This window comes from Heterodontus francisci, chromosome 17 (genome assembly GCF_036365525.1).
Source record: "Heterodontus francisci isolate sHetFra1 chromosome 17, sHetFra1.hap1, whole genome shotgun sequence".
Taxonomy (NCBI): Eukaryota; Metazoa; Chordata; class Chondrichthyes; order Heterodontiformes; family Heterodontidae; genus Heterodontus; species Heterodontus francisci.
The window spans coordinates 68,823,668-68,838,048 of NC_090387.1; the positions used below are offsets into that span (position 1 = coordinate 68,823,668).

The window sequence follows — 14,381 nt, forward strand, 5'->3', positions numbered from 1 at the left end:
CAGAAACAGGCCATTCATCCCAAAAGCTCAGTATTTATGCTCCACATGAGCATCCTCCCACTATGCAGATTGCACCTCTAAGAAGCACTATGGGACATTTATCTATTTGAAAAGGTGCTACCTAAAACCAAGTTGCTGTTTTGTGACATATATATATTGGCCCCCCCCCCCCCCGCAACAAGATTTCATGTTGGGAAATAGTCTGGCAACATGAGTCGAGAGAATTGGAGGGTTACAGCTGGCTATTACCTGTGTGCATGTGAAAACTAATTCCATGTTTCCAGATGTCTAGTTGCAGCATGTAGATAAGGAAGGAACAAGTCACCATTCAAAATGTTTTGAAGGTCTCTTAGTAAACAGATCATGAAAAGGACAGGTATAATAATGGTCATTGATTTAGTTGGCATAAGATATTTGTTACTGTGGTTAGCTACACTGCAAATTTATAAATAGCGTGTAAAATTAAAGCACATGGGATTGGGGGTAGTGTATTGCGATGGATAGAAAAGTGGTTGGCGGACAGGAAACAAAGAGTAGGGATAAATGGGTCTTTTTCCTAATGGCAGGCAGTGACTAGTGGGGCACCGCAGGGATCGGTGCTAGGACCCCAGCTATTCACAATATATATTAATGATTTAGATGAGGGAACTAAATGTAATATCTCCAAATTTGCAGACGACACAAAACTGGGTGGGAGGGTGAGTTGTGAGGAGGATGCAGAGAGGCTTCAGGGTGATTTGATCAAGTTGAGTGAGTATGCTGCATCTGCCATGCATTTGACCAATGTGGATAAATGTGAGGTTATCCACTTTGGTAGCAAAAACTGGAAGGCAGATTATCTGAACGGCTATAAACTGAGAGAGGGGAATATGCAGCAAGACCTGGGTATTCTCGTACACCAGTCGCTGAAGGTAAGCATGCAGGTGCAACAGGCAGTAAAAAAGGCAAATAGTATGTTGGCCTTCATAGCGAGAGGATTCAAGTACAGGAGTGGGGATGTCTTGCTGCAATTATACAGAGCCTTAGTGAGACCACACATGGAATATTGTGTGCAGTTTTGGTCTCCTTATCCGAGGAAGGATATTCTTGCTATAGAGGGAGTGCAGCAAAGGTTTACCAGACTGATTCCTGGGATGGCGGAAATGACGTATGAGAGATTGAGTCGGTTAGGATTATATTCGCTGGAGTTCAGAAGAGTGAGGGGGGATCTCATAGAAACCTATAAAATTCTAACAAGGCTTGACAGGGTAGATGCAGGAAGGATGTTCCCGATGGTGGGGGAGTCCAGAACCAGGGGTCATAGTCTAAGGATACGGGGTAAACCTTTCAGGACTGAGATGAGGAGAAACTTCTTCACCCAAAGAGTGGTGAGCCTGTGGAATTCGCTACCACAGAAAGCAGTTGAGGCCAAAACATTGTATGTTTTCAAGAAGGAGTTAGATATAGCTCTTGCATCTAAAGGGATCAAAGGGTATGAGGCGAAAGCGGGAACAGATTACTGAGTTGGATGATCAGCCACGATCATAATGAATGGCGGAGCAGGCTCGAAGGGCCGAATGGCCTACTCCTGCTCCTACTTTCTATGTTTCTATGTACCAGCTCAATTAGCTGGTGCAAAGTCCTCAATTCTCCTGTAACCAGTTGTCAAACAATAAAGCGTGTTCTTACAATCAAGGGATGTGCAGACAAAATTTTTTTAATTATATATAAAATATATAATCATATAAAATCAATCAGATGGGCTGGCATACTGACAGCAACTATTTTAGTGCTTATGGCTTACGTGCAAGCCAAGAGGAAAACATTGGTTATTGGTACATGTGTTCAATAACTGACAACTTACACAATTTTCATTTGCTGAATTTTTCTTTCAAATACAAAAGAATATACATGTTCTTAATGCTTTGTCAACATGTATTCATTCAAAACTAAGGTCTGAGTTTCATTGCAAAGCATATAGTCTCAACATGCCGACCATATACAACATGTGGACTTGCACGCATTTCATTCCAAACAAGTGCAATGTAAGATAATTTAGAACATTTTTGCATTGAGCAGCTAGTAACTTGCATCATAGAAAACATTTTAGCCTGCATAAAGGATAAGTTCAACATTGTCATAGTACATAAATGCACCACATGATAGCATTTTTTCAAAAAAGAAAACAAAAAAATTCTCATCTCACATGAAATGGCTGAGAAAATTGCTGGTATGGGCACCATTCAATAAAAACTCAGTCAAGGGAGAAGTGCAGCAAAATACAAGTCTGACAGAGTACTGACCCAAAACCTCCAGCATTTTCTGTCTCCATTAAAGCAAATATGTTGTACCTGAATATTTTAAATACAAGCAGATCAGAAACTTGCTAAGGAAATACAGGGTTATCACCTCAGAAATAAAGATATCAGGATTATGGAGTAGTAGAACATCTGGCAATGTGTAGGCAATTATATAACATCGTGGACAAAGACTGAGCCAACATGCGACAATTAGTAACATTCTCTAAAATACAACATGCAAATCCAACCATCATTGTCACATGCAGAAAGCAACATTTTAACTGTGGTTACAATGCTCAGTATTTGGAATTATAAGGCAAGAAGACTGCTGAGTCAGTCTCTCATTAATCAACAATAACTGGAAAAGCTCATGACCTCTTCTGAATGCACACTGCACAAACAGTAGCCTGTCTCCATTATGAAGACAAGCTAAAGGAAAAAAGGCAACATTCTCCCCAATTACATTCCTCAAAACAAATTGTGAGAATCTGATGAATCAAAGTCAGTCTGAGTACAACAAACTATAAATTTTGACCACCAATAATGCAATTGTATTAATATATCAAGACTGCAAATGACTCAAGATCCTAAAACTTTTTATAATGAAGTAGAGATCACCAAGACTAATCCTGTTACTTAGGAATTGCTAGACTTCTGCAAAACTTTACAACTTAATGTCAAAATTTAAAACATATATGTATTTATATAGCACCTTATTACATCTCCCAAACACTTCTCAAAGCAGGTATGCACTCTACATTACTTTGGAGTACAGTAACTTATATAGGCAAACATGGCAGCCATTATGCATACTAGATCCTACAAATAATGTCATGAATAAACTGTTGATCTGTGTCAGCAATATACACCCTAAAAACATTTGGTAATATTCCTGAGATTTTGGTTTAATGATTTCAGGCTACTGAACTTATTTGGCTATTGAAAGCAGAGATGTTCAAAATTACTAACCTTTAAATCACACAGATGTGACCATTTAGCACAGATTAGCGAGCATCGTTAGATTAAAATGTGAACAATACAGGTCATGTAGGAAATATTAATCTTCCACTCAACCCTCATAGTCATTCGCACCAAATCATGTGCTGATCTTGATGCAAGACAGCAAGATTATTTACAGCCCAAAGTATCTATTATACATATTTATGCAATGTATTTGAAAATGAACTACATAATCACACATTAGCTCTACTGCAACCTAAAACAAAACTGTCTCAAGGTTTTAACCTGATGAAACAGTTTAAGTACATTCCAGCTTATTTTGGTACATCACATTATAACACCAGGATTAGCTTGACAAATAGCTCCCTCCTATCCTAATATCAAACATTTCTATGTCTCACATGTGCGATGATCCATGATTTAATATACATTAAATTGAGAGTGTATACAATGAATTCAGCTAGTTTAATTGAACTGTTGGCTTTCTCAGGTCAACTCTGCAGTCATCTATCTGAGATACTGCATACACAAAATTTGCATTCGCATTTCAGATATAACCAGAACAAACAATGGGTAAAATAACATGTACACAGCAGGCAAAGCTCAAGTGGGAAAGACTGGTCATATTCATGTCTCAATTATACTGCTATTCAACCAAATCAGCACCAGAATAAAATTTATGCCATTCTTGTCAAATGGGTGTTGATTCAGCATATTTTAACCATCACCGGTTTCAGGCAATTTCGGGTCTGACAATAAAAATGGGGTATCAATGACAAATAGGCAAGATTAATACCAAAAAATGGACAAACTTTACAGAACTCATAGTAAGAAATAAGACATGGCCTCGTAAGTTTGCAAATTAATGTATGTTCTGAAAATTTACAAAATAGTTTACAAAAATATTTAAGGGTTGGCCCACAGACTGTATAGTTAAATCACAAGTATTGATTGACTTGATTTCAGTAATTATGGTAAAGCAATCCAAATCTTAAGTCTTTGCATCAAAACATTCCTTCTAACTTGCCCCTTTATGCTCCTAACATTACTCTTAAATTCATGCTCATTACTGATTTAACAAGCGATGGATGTAACCTCTCCTTTTTTATTCGTTCAAACCCATTCACAATTTTGAAATTTTCAATTAGATCCCTTTGTACACCAGTGAACACAACCTTAACTATATCCCCTCATTTCTGGTATCACTCTTGTAAGCCTATGCTTTCCCATGTGTCCAATATCCTTTCCTCAAAGGTGTGAGACCTGTGTACAGAGTCCTTAAAACCTCCTAGTTCTGTATTCAATGCCCCTATATAATAAAACCGGACTTTCATTGTTCACCTGTGGCATTTATTACATACTATGTCACTTAATCTCTCCTACCAATCTGTGTAGCTGCATCCCTGGATCTTTCCTCAACTGAGAACTTTACTGTTTGTTATATTTCCATGCTCAGATGTTTTTTCTAAAACACACTGCTTCACATTTCTCTATGATGGACTGCATTTGCCACATATCTGCCCAATTCTCTCATCTGTTTACATCCTTCTCCGGTCCCATATTTACTCAATTTCCCATGCCCTTTAATTTACCTGTATCATAGAAAATATAGCACAGGAGCCCCTCAATATGACCACCATACCAATGCCAAGTCTTCAAATTGCATGACCTATTTTAATCTCAATTCCCTGACTTTTACATTATTACTTTTCAAATCTAATTCTCTTTAAAATGATAAGGCAGTTGCAATAAAGCATTCTCAGCTGTAACAATCCACCGTGTGAAAAAGATTCTTCTAACTTCCCTCTACTCTTCTAAAGGAGTCTTGCTGCAATTATATAGGGCCTTGGTGAGACCACACCTGGAGTAATGTGGACAGTTTGGTTGCCTTACCCAAGGAAGAATATTTTTTTCTGGGGAGTGCAACGATGGTTCACTAAACTGATTCCTGCGGATGAGAGGACTGTCCTATGAGAAGAGATTGAGTAAATTAGGCCTATATTCCCCAAGGTTTAGAAGAATGAGGGGATCTCATTGAAACATGCAAAATTCTTAAGGTGCTTAATAGGGCAGATGCTGGGAGGACGCTCCCCCCAGCTGGAGAGTGGAAATCTAGAGGACAAACCCCAGAATAAAAGGACTGGCATTTAAGACAATGAAGAGGAGAAATTTCTTGACTCAGGGAGTTGTGAATCTTTGGAATGCTTTATCCCAGAGGGTTGTGGATGATCAGTCATTGAGTATATTTAAGATTAATATAGACCAAGGTTGTCCAACCTTTTCGCATGGGGGAACCACATTACAATTTTTGTCTTACATGTGGGGGCTGAGAGACAATTTCAGAAATATAAAAGCATTAAAATTTATCTTACTATTAATCCAAACAAAAAAGGTGCATTTTTGTGAAGAAGCTTTAAATGAGAAGACTAATTTATTGACTTACTTTCTGGTCACTATGTTGGACACTGATTTAGTGAGTTCCCTGGCACTTTTCGGCTTGTCTGCACACTTCTTGTAGTAGTGCGGTGTATTCTGGATAGATGTCATTGTTAGGAGTGATCACGATCACTCTCTCTCTGCCCCTTTCCCCTTCTCTCTCTCTGCCCCTTTCCCCTTCCCTCTCTCTCTGCACCACACCCTCCCAACCCTCTCTGACAGTTGCAGACAGTGGAAATGCTCAGCAGAAGGTTGATCAGTTTTTTCAAATCTCGTCAGTTTCACGGCTAAGAGATCCCGACATCAGCAACAGCAGTTTCTGAACTTCAGACAGATTCGGGGTTTTTCAGCTGCCTTTTAAAAATCCCAAATCTGTCCAAAGTTCAGAAACTGTTGTACCTATGTCAGGGTCTGTCAGCTGAGAAACTGACTTGTGATCTTTTTTAAATGCCAGTCTGACAATGCAGAATTTCTCATCTCCAGTCACAGATCCGTGGTATGGATGAGGAACAGCCTGGGTACAGTTTACACCTGTGGGCCGGATGGAAACCTTTGGCGGGCCAGATGTTAGATAACCCTGATATAGACAATTTTTGAATACTATGGAGATTAAGGAATATGGGGATAGTGCGGGAAGATAGAGTTGTGGTAGGTTAGCCATGATCGTATTGAATGGCAGAACAGGCTTGAACGGTCGTACAGCCTCCTCCTGCTCCTATTTCTTATGTAACAAGTAATGATAATCCTGAGTCTAGACCTCGTTATTGATTTGTCAATCAATGGAAACAATATTTCACAAATATCTTCGGAAAACCTTTCAATCTTAAAAACCTCTATTAGTTTCCCCCCTGAAACTTCTCTGTTCCAGTGAAAAAGCTGCAATTGTCACATCCTTTCTTCATAACCAAACTCTCTCAGACACGGTGCCATTTGATTGAATCTTCACTGTACCCTTTACATGGATTCGACAACCTTTCTAACCAATTAAACTGTTTTAGTGATGTTGATTGAGGGATAAACATTGGCCAGAACTACTGTTCTTTGAACAGTGTCATAAGATCAGTACTGCACTTGAATGTCAGCCAAGGTTATGTGCTCAAGTCCTGGAGTGGTGCGAGATTCCTGGATCTCAATATTTGCTCTTCTCCAGTCTGACCTTTTAAAAATAACACTTTTCTATTTTAATAGTAAACCCAATTACATTTCATCATTGGGCTCGGATTTCTACCCCTTCAGATTACTTCATTACACTGAACTAGCTCACTGGACTTGCAAAGGACTGAATTCAAAAACACTTCTAAATGCATTTTAAACACACCCATTTTGGTCACCTCTGGACAGTTTTTTCTTTGGGAGGGAGGAGGGTGTAGGCAGAATGCACTTCACACCCAAGCTCAAACATGACTTCACCTGAAAACCACCCATAACACACTTTCACCAAGATGCATCAAATTCTCTTGACAACCCGAAAAACAGATTGGCTTACATTGCACTTCAATTCTGCATTTTTCATTTCTTTTATCGGTAATTTCTGCCCTTTCCATTGATATACTGCTGCAGAGAGTGTTATGAGGATGCAAAATCCTATCACAGAAATAACAATTTCCAACTACTGGGACTCACAAGAGAGTGGACTTCAGATAATGTTGCTCTCTAACTCAGTTTTGGACACTTGTTGCTCCCCAAATGCTATCCTGGGTGGCTCAGCTAACCTGGCAGACCAGGGAACAAAAAATAGGACCTTTCTGATTTGTTTGACTGTGTAATGAAGTAAATTTAAATCATCTTCTATCAGGGGAGCCCAAGTTTCAATTTTAATGAACGACATTATGAAGCACTGACTGTTAGCAGTCATTTGCTACTGTAAGCCAACTGCTTTCAAGAATAAGTGTGCAATGGGAGTCACACATTGCTGCCAATTAATGGTCCATCCATAAATGCAGTGCATAAAAAAAAATAAAAGACTTGCATTTATACAGCACCTTTCATGGCTTCAGGACATCCCAAAGTATCGTACAGCCAAAGTAATACTTTTGAAGTTGCAATGAAACAGCAGACAATTTATGCACAAAGTCCCAGCAATGAGAAACCAGATATTTTGCTTTTTTTTTAAGATGACTGAAGGATAAATATTTGGCAGGATGTGGGAAAGGGGGTAGTGGTGGTGGCAAAAGGGAAAGGATAGTAGAACAGGGCCTCGCTTTTACGTCTCATTCAAAAGTTAGCACCTCCAAAAGCAACCCGCTGCTCCCTCGGCACCAGCCCGCCAGCAGCGTAATGCTCCCTTGGCACCACCTCATCGCTCGCTCAGAAGCAGCCCAAAGGGAGCACGGTATTCCCTCAGTAAATGCTGACTAGCAGCGCAGCATTCTCTCAGTAACGGCCCATCAGCACCAGTCCGCTACTCCCTCTGTACCGGCCCACCCACGGCATGGCGCTCCCTGAACACCAGCCGACCCGCGGCACGGCGCCCCTTCAGCACCGGCCCACCCACGGCACAGCACTCCCTCAGCACCAGCCCACGGGCACCACGACAATCCCTCAGTTTAACAGGCCGTGAGCCGGTTTGCCCTGCAGTGTCCGGAGCTTCAGTGGGAGTAACTGATGAACAGACTCGGGTTTACCCGCTGCTGTTGGCGAGGCTGAGGATTTGCCGCTGACAATTGGCAGGTCACGGTAGTAAGCAAGTGCAGCGAGCCCTGACCCCGATACCTGTGTGTCCACTTAGGCCCGGCTGCCCCACATTCACGTCCCAGCTCCTACCACCACAGACGCTGTGCGTATACCCAGCAACCATTGCCCGCCACCCTCCCATTGGACAGCGCAGCCGTCGCTGTCTGCCATTGGCTAACCGGGTACCCCCAGCAGCCACCGCGCACACGGGTGCCTCCTATCCCATTGGACAATGATCTGACCCAGGAAAAGTGACCACACGCGCACCCGGGCAATCCCATTGGCCGAGAGGTTTGGTGGGGATGAGCGCGGGCCAATCAAACAGCTCGCATTCATCGCACAGTCACCCGATTGAAACAGTTATTAGTGAGTTGACTGGAGCAGTAGCAGCCTTTGGGAGGGCTTGTTTGCAGCTGGAAAGTACCCAGATGTTCCGATGCTTAGAATTCGCAGAATTGTTACAGCGCACTGCACCGGCTCTTCGAAATTCACCTAATGTCATTTCCCCGCCTTCTTTCCATAATCCTGCACATTCTTCCTTTTCAGATAACAGTCTGTACATTAACGATTTAGACATGAATATAGGAGGTATAATCAGTAAATTTGCAGATGACACGAAAATTGGTGGTCTTGTAAATAGTGAAGAGGAAAGCCTTGGATTACAGGACGATTATAGATGGGCTGGTAAAATGGGCAGGGCAGTGGCAAATGGAATTTAATCCTGAGGAAGTGTGAGGTGATGCATTTTGGGAGAACAAACAAGGGCAATGGAATATACAATGGATGGTAGGGCCATAGGAAGTAAAGAGGGACTTTGGTGTACTTGTCCATAGATCACTGAAGGCAGCAGCACAGGTAGATAAAGTGGTTCGGGAGGCATATGGGATACTTGCCTTTATTAGCCGAGGCATAGAATATAAGAACAGAGAGGTTATGATGGAGCTGTATAAAATGCTAGTAAGGCCACAACTGGAGTACTGTGTACAGTTCTGGTCGACACACTATAGGAAGGATGTGATTGCACTGGAGAGGGTGCAGAGGAGATTCACCAGGATGTTGCCTGGGCTGGTGCATTTCAGCGATGAAGAGAGACTGGATAGGCTAGGGTTGTTTTCCTTAGAGCAGAGAGGCTGAGGGGGGACCTGATTGAGGGATACAAAATTATGAGGGGCATTGATAGATAGGAAGAAACTTTTTCCCTTAGCAGAGGTGTCAATAAACAGGGGGCATAGATTTAAGGTAAGGGGCAGGAGGTTTAGAGGGGATTTGAGGATAAATGTTTTCACCTCGAGGATGGTTGGAATCTGGAACACACTGCCTGAAGGGGTGGTAGAGGCAAGAACCCTCACAACATTTAAGAAGTATTTAGATGTGCACTTGAAATGCCATAGCATACAAGGCCACAGGACAAGTGCTGGAAAATGGGATTAGAATAGCTCGGTGCTTGATGGCTGGTACTGATACAATGGGCCGAAGGGCCTGTTTCTGTGCTGTATAACTCTATGACTCTATAATTCCCTTTTGAATGCTTCAATTGAATCTGCCTCCACCACATTCTCAGGCAGTGCATTCCAGACCTGAACCATTTGCTGTGTGAAAAAGTTTTTCCTTATGTCACTTTTGCTTCTCTTACTAAATACTTATGTCACTTTTACTTCTCTTACCAAATCTGTGCCCTGTTGTTCTCAATCCTTTCATGAGTGGGAACAGTTTTTCCGTATCCTCTCTGTCCAGATCCCTCATGATTTTGAATACCTCTATCAAATCACCTCTCCGCCTTCTCTTCGCCGAAGAAAATAATCCCAACTTCTCCAATCTATCCACGTAACTGAAGTTGCTCATCCCTGGAACCATCGTCATGAATCTTTTCTGTACTCTCTCCAATGCCTTCACATCCTTCCTAATGTGTGGCACCCAGAAATGGACGCAATACTCCAATCTAGTGTCTTATACAATTTCAGCGTAACCGCCTATGCCCCTATTAATAAAACTTAGGATACTGTATGTTTTATTAACTGTTCTCTCAACCTGTCCTGCCACCTCCAATGACTTATGCACAGAAACCCCCAGGTCCCTCTGCTCCTGCACCCCATTTAGAGTTATACCCTTTATGTTATATTTTCTCCCCATGTTCCTCCTACCAAAATGAATCACTTCATATTTCTCTGCATTGAACTTCATCTGCCACTTGTCTGCCATTCCACCAACTTCCTTATTTTCCTTTTGAAGTCCTACAGTATCCTCCTCACAGTTCAAAATTGTTCCAAGTTTCGTATCATCCATAAATTTTGAAATTGTGCCCTGTACACCAAGGTATAGGTCATTGATATATATCAGGAAGAGCAAGGGTCCCAACACCGGCCCCTGGGGAACTCCACTACAAACCTTCTCCAGCCCAAAAAACATCCTTTAATCAGTCTTCTCTGTTTTTTGACACTCAGCCAATTTCATATCCATGTTGCTACTGTCCTTGTTATTCCATGAGCTGCAGCCTGTAGTTGCTGGGCTTATCTTTACATCCTTCTTTGAACAAGGGTGTAACATTTGCAATTCCCCAGTCCTCTTGCACCACTCCTGAGTCTAAGGAAGACTGGAAAATTATGGCCAGTGCCTTCACAATTTGTAATCTCACTTCCTTCAGTATCCTTAAATGCATCTCATCCTGCCCTGGTGCTTTATCAATTTGTAAGTATAGATATCCTATCTAATACCTCCTCCTTATCAATTTTAACTCCTTCTAATGTATTACTTACCTCCTCTTTCACTGTGGCCTTCACAGTATCTTCTTCCTTGGTGAAGACAGATGCAAAGTATTATTTAATACCTTAGCTATTCCCCCTGCCTCCATGCATAAATCCCCCTTTTGGTCCCTAATTGCCCCTACTCCACCTTTTATCACCCTTTTACCACTTATATGCCTATAAGAGACTTTGGGATTCCTTTTTATGTTAGTCTCTTTTCATACCCTCTCTTTGTTTCCCTTATTTGCTTTTTCATTTCCCCGCTGAACCTTCTATATTCAGCCTGGTTCTCCATTGTATTAATTGTATTATCTCCCTGACATCTGTCATAAGCACACTTTTTCTTCTTCATCTTTATCACTTTTGTCATCCAGGGAGCTCTGGATTTGTATGCCCTACCTTTCCCCTTTGAGGGAATATACCTTGACTGTGCCCAAATTATCTCGTCTTTGAAGGTAGCCCATTGTTCAGCTATTGTTTTTCCTCCCAACCTTTGATTCCAATTTATTCAGCTGAGATCCATTCTTACCCCATTGAAGTTCGCTTTGCCCCATTTAATTATTCTTACTCTCAATTATTCTTTTTCCTTTTCCATCACCAACCTAAACCTTGCGATACAATGATCACTGTCCCCTAAATGTTCTCCTACTGATATTTCATCCGCTTGGCCCACCTCATTCCCAAGAATGAGGTCCAGCAGTGCCTCCCTTCTCGTTGGACTGGAAACATACTGTTGTAGAAAATTTTCCTGAACATGCTCTAGGAATTCTTGCCCCTCTGCCCTTTACACTACGACTATCCCAGTTTATAATTAGATACTTAAAGTCCCCCATTATAACTACTCTTTAATTCTTGCTCTGTAACTACTCTGTAGTTTCCTTGCAAATTTTATTCCTCTATATTCTTTCCACTAGTTGGTGGCCTTTAGACTACACTGAGCAATGTAATTGCACCTTTTTTGTTCCTTAGCTCTAGCCAAATAGATTCTGTCCTTGACCCCTCAGGCATATCCTCTCTTTCCAGCACTGCAATGCTCTCTTTAATCAATTCCGCCACTTCTTCCCTTTTAGATTCTCTCTTGTTGGAGATGGTCATTGCCTGGCACTTTTGTGGCGCGAATGTTACTTGCCACTTATCAGCTCAAGCCTGGATATTGTCCAAGTCTTGCTGCATTTCTAAACGGCCTGCTTCAGTATCCAAGCATCATGAATGGTGCTGAACATTGTGCAATCATCAGCAAACCTCTCCACTTCTGACCTTATGATTGAAGGAAGGTCATTGATGAAGCAGCAGAAGATGGTTGGGCCTAGGACACTACCCTGAGGAACTCCTGCAGTGATGTCCTGGAGCTGAGATGATTGACCTCCAACAACCAGAACCATCTTCCTTTGCGCTAGGTATGACTCCAACCACCGGAGGGTTTTCCCCACGATTCCCATTGACTCCAGTTTTGCTAGGGCTCCTTGATGCCATACTGGGTCAAATGCTGCCTTGATGTCAAGGGCAGTCACTCTCACCTCAGTTAAAAAAGCATACAGGATTCTGGGTTTTATAAACAGAGGCACAGGATACAAAAGCAAGAAAGTTATGATGAACTTTTAGAAACCGCTGGTTCAGCCTGAACTGGAGTATTGTGTCCAATTCTGGGCACTGTAATTTAGGAAGGGTGTGATGGCTTCAGAGGGGGTGCAGAAAGGATTTATGAGAATTGTTCCAAGGATGAGGGACTTCTGTTACATGGATAGATTGGAGACGCTGGGGTTGTTCTCTTTAGAGAGGGGAAGGTTGAAAGGAATTTTGATAGAGGTGTTCAAAATCAATGAGGCATCTTGACAGAGTAGATAAAGAGAAACTGTTCCCATTGGTAGAAAGGTCAAAAACCAGAGGACACTGATAAAAAGTATCTGCCAAAAAGACCAACGATGACATGAGAAAAATCTACACACAAAGCAGTTAGGATCTGGAATGCACTGCCTGAAAGTGTGATGGAGGAAGATTCAATCCTGGCTTTCAAAAGGGAATTGGAGAAGCAGTTGGGGAGAAAACAATTGCAGGGCTATGCAGAAAGGGGTGTGGGACTAGCTGATTTGCTCTTGCAGAAAGCCAGCATGGAAATGATGGGCTAAATGGCCTGCCTCTGCGCAATAACCATTCTGTCAGCTGGATCTTGTTCTCCTGCTGCTGGGAGCGGTGCGGTTGCAGAAAATGGCGACCACCACGCACGGGCCCTGCATGGCAGGCACTTTGCATATGCACGGCGGTCCCTCCCCCCCACCCCCCCCCCCTCCAATCACGTGGCGGGGTGGCCTTGGCAACACCATTCATGGCGCCACCTGTTGAAGGAGCAGGTGCTGGCGCCATTTTTAAAAGGCTGCCAGCCCTGCAAACAGTACACCACAATGCAGAGTTCACCCCTCCACCCCCACCCAGAATGCCAGAGTTCACCTGCTCACCCCACCCCATACCCATCAGCATGCAGGGTTCACCCTTTGCCCCCCATACAATACATAGTGCAGAATTGACCTCTTCCCCCAATACAGTACATAGTGCAGAGTCAACCCCTTCTCTCCAATACAGTACATAGTGCAGAGTCGACCCCTTCCCTCCAATACAGTACATAGTGCAGAGTCGACCCCTTCCCTCCAATACAGTACATAGTGCAGAGTCGACCCCTTCCCTCCAATACAGTGCATAGTGCAGAATTGACCCCTTCCCCACCTCGGTGGCACCAGCCTTCCCTGCAAGGGAAAGTGAAAGCATGTGGTAGGACCCTAGGAAGTACAGAAGGTCAGAGGGACCTTGGTGTACTTGTCCATAGATCACTGAAGGCAGCAGCAGAGGTAAATAAGGTGGTTAGGGAGGCATATGGGATACTTGCCTTTATTATTTATTTTATTATTTATTTAGAGATACAGCACTGAAACAGGCCCTTCGGCCCACTGAGTCTGTGCAGACCATCAACCACCCATTTATACTAATGCTGTATTCCTACCACATCCCCACCTTCCTTATCACCTACCTATACTCGGGGCAATTTATAATGGCCAATTTACCTATCAACCTGCAAGTCTTTGGCTGTGGGAGGAAACCAGAGCACCCGGCGAAAACCCACACGGTCACAGGGAGAACTTGCAAACTCCGCACAGGCAGTACCCAGCATTAAACCCAGGTCGCTGGAGCTGTGAGGCTGCGGTGCTAACCACTGTGCCACTGTGCCACCCAAGGAATTAATATTAGCCAAGGCTTAGATTATAAGAGCAGGGAGGTTATGATGCAGCTGTATAAAACGCTA

The 14,381-nt window shown here is 42.6% G+C and overlaps 1 protein-coding gene across 2 annotated transcripts in view; it reads right to left on the reverse strand.

The window, feature by feature from the left end:
* Positions 1–8,481, reverse strand: part of nup93 (nucleoporin 93) — a 138,014-nt gene extending 129,533 nt beyond the window's left edge. Inside the window, exon 1 of one of the 2 annotated variants that reach the window (XM_068049604.1) lies at positions 8,388–8,481. The gene's annotated coding sequence lies outside the window, so the exon portion shown is untranslated. Of the gene's footprint in view, positions 1–8,299; positions 8,368–8,387 lie in introns of those variants that run through there. The other variant, XM_068049605.1, reaches the window with a different exon arrangement.
* Between the last annotated feature and the right edge of the window lie 5,900 nt (positions 8,482–14,381).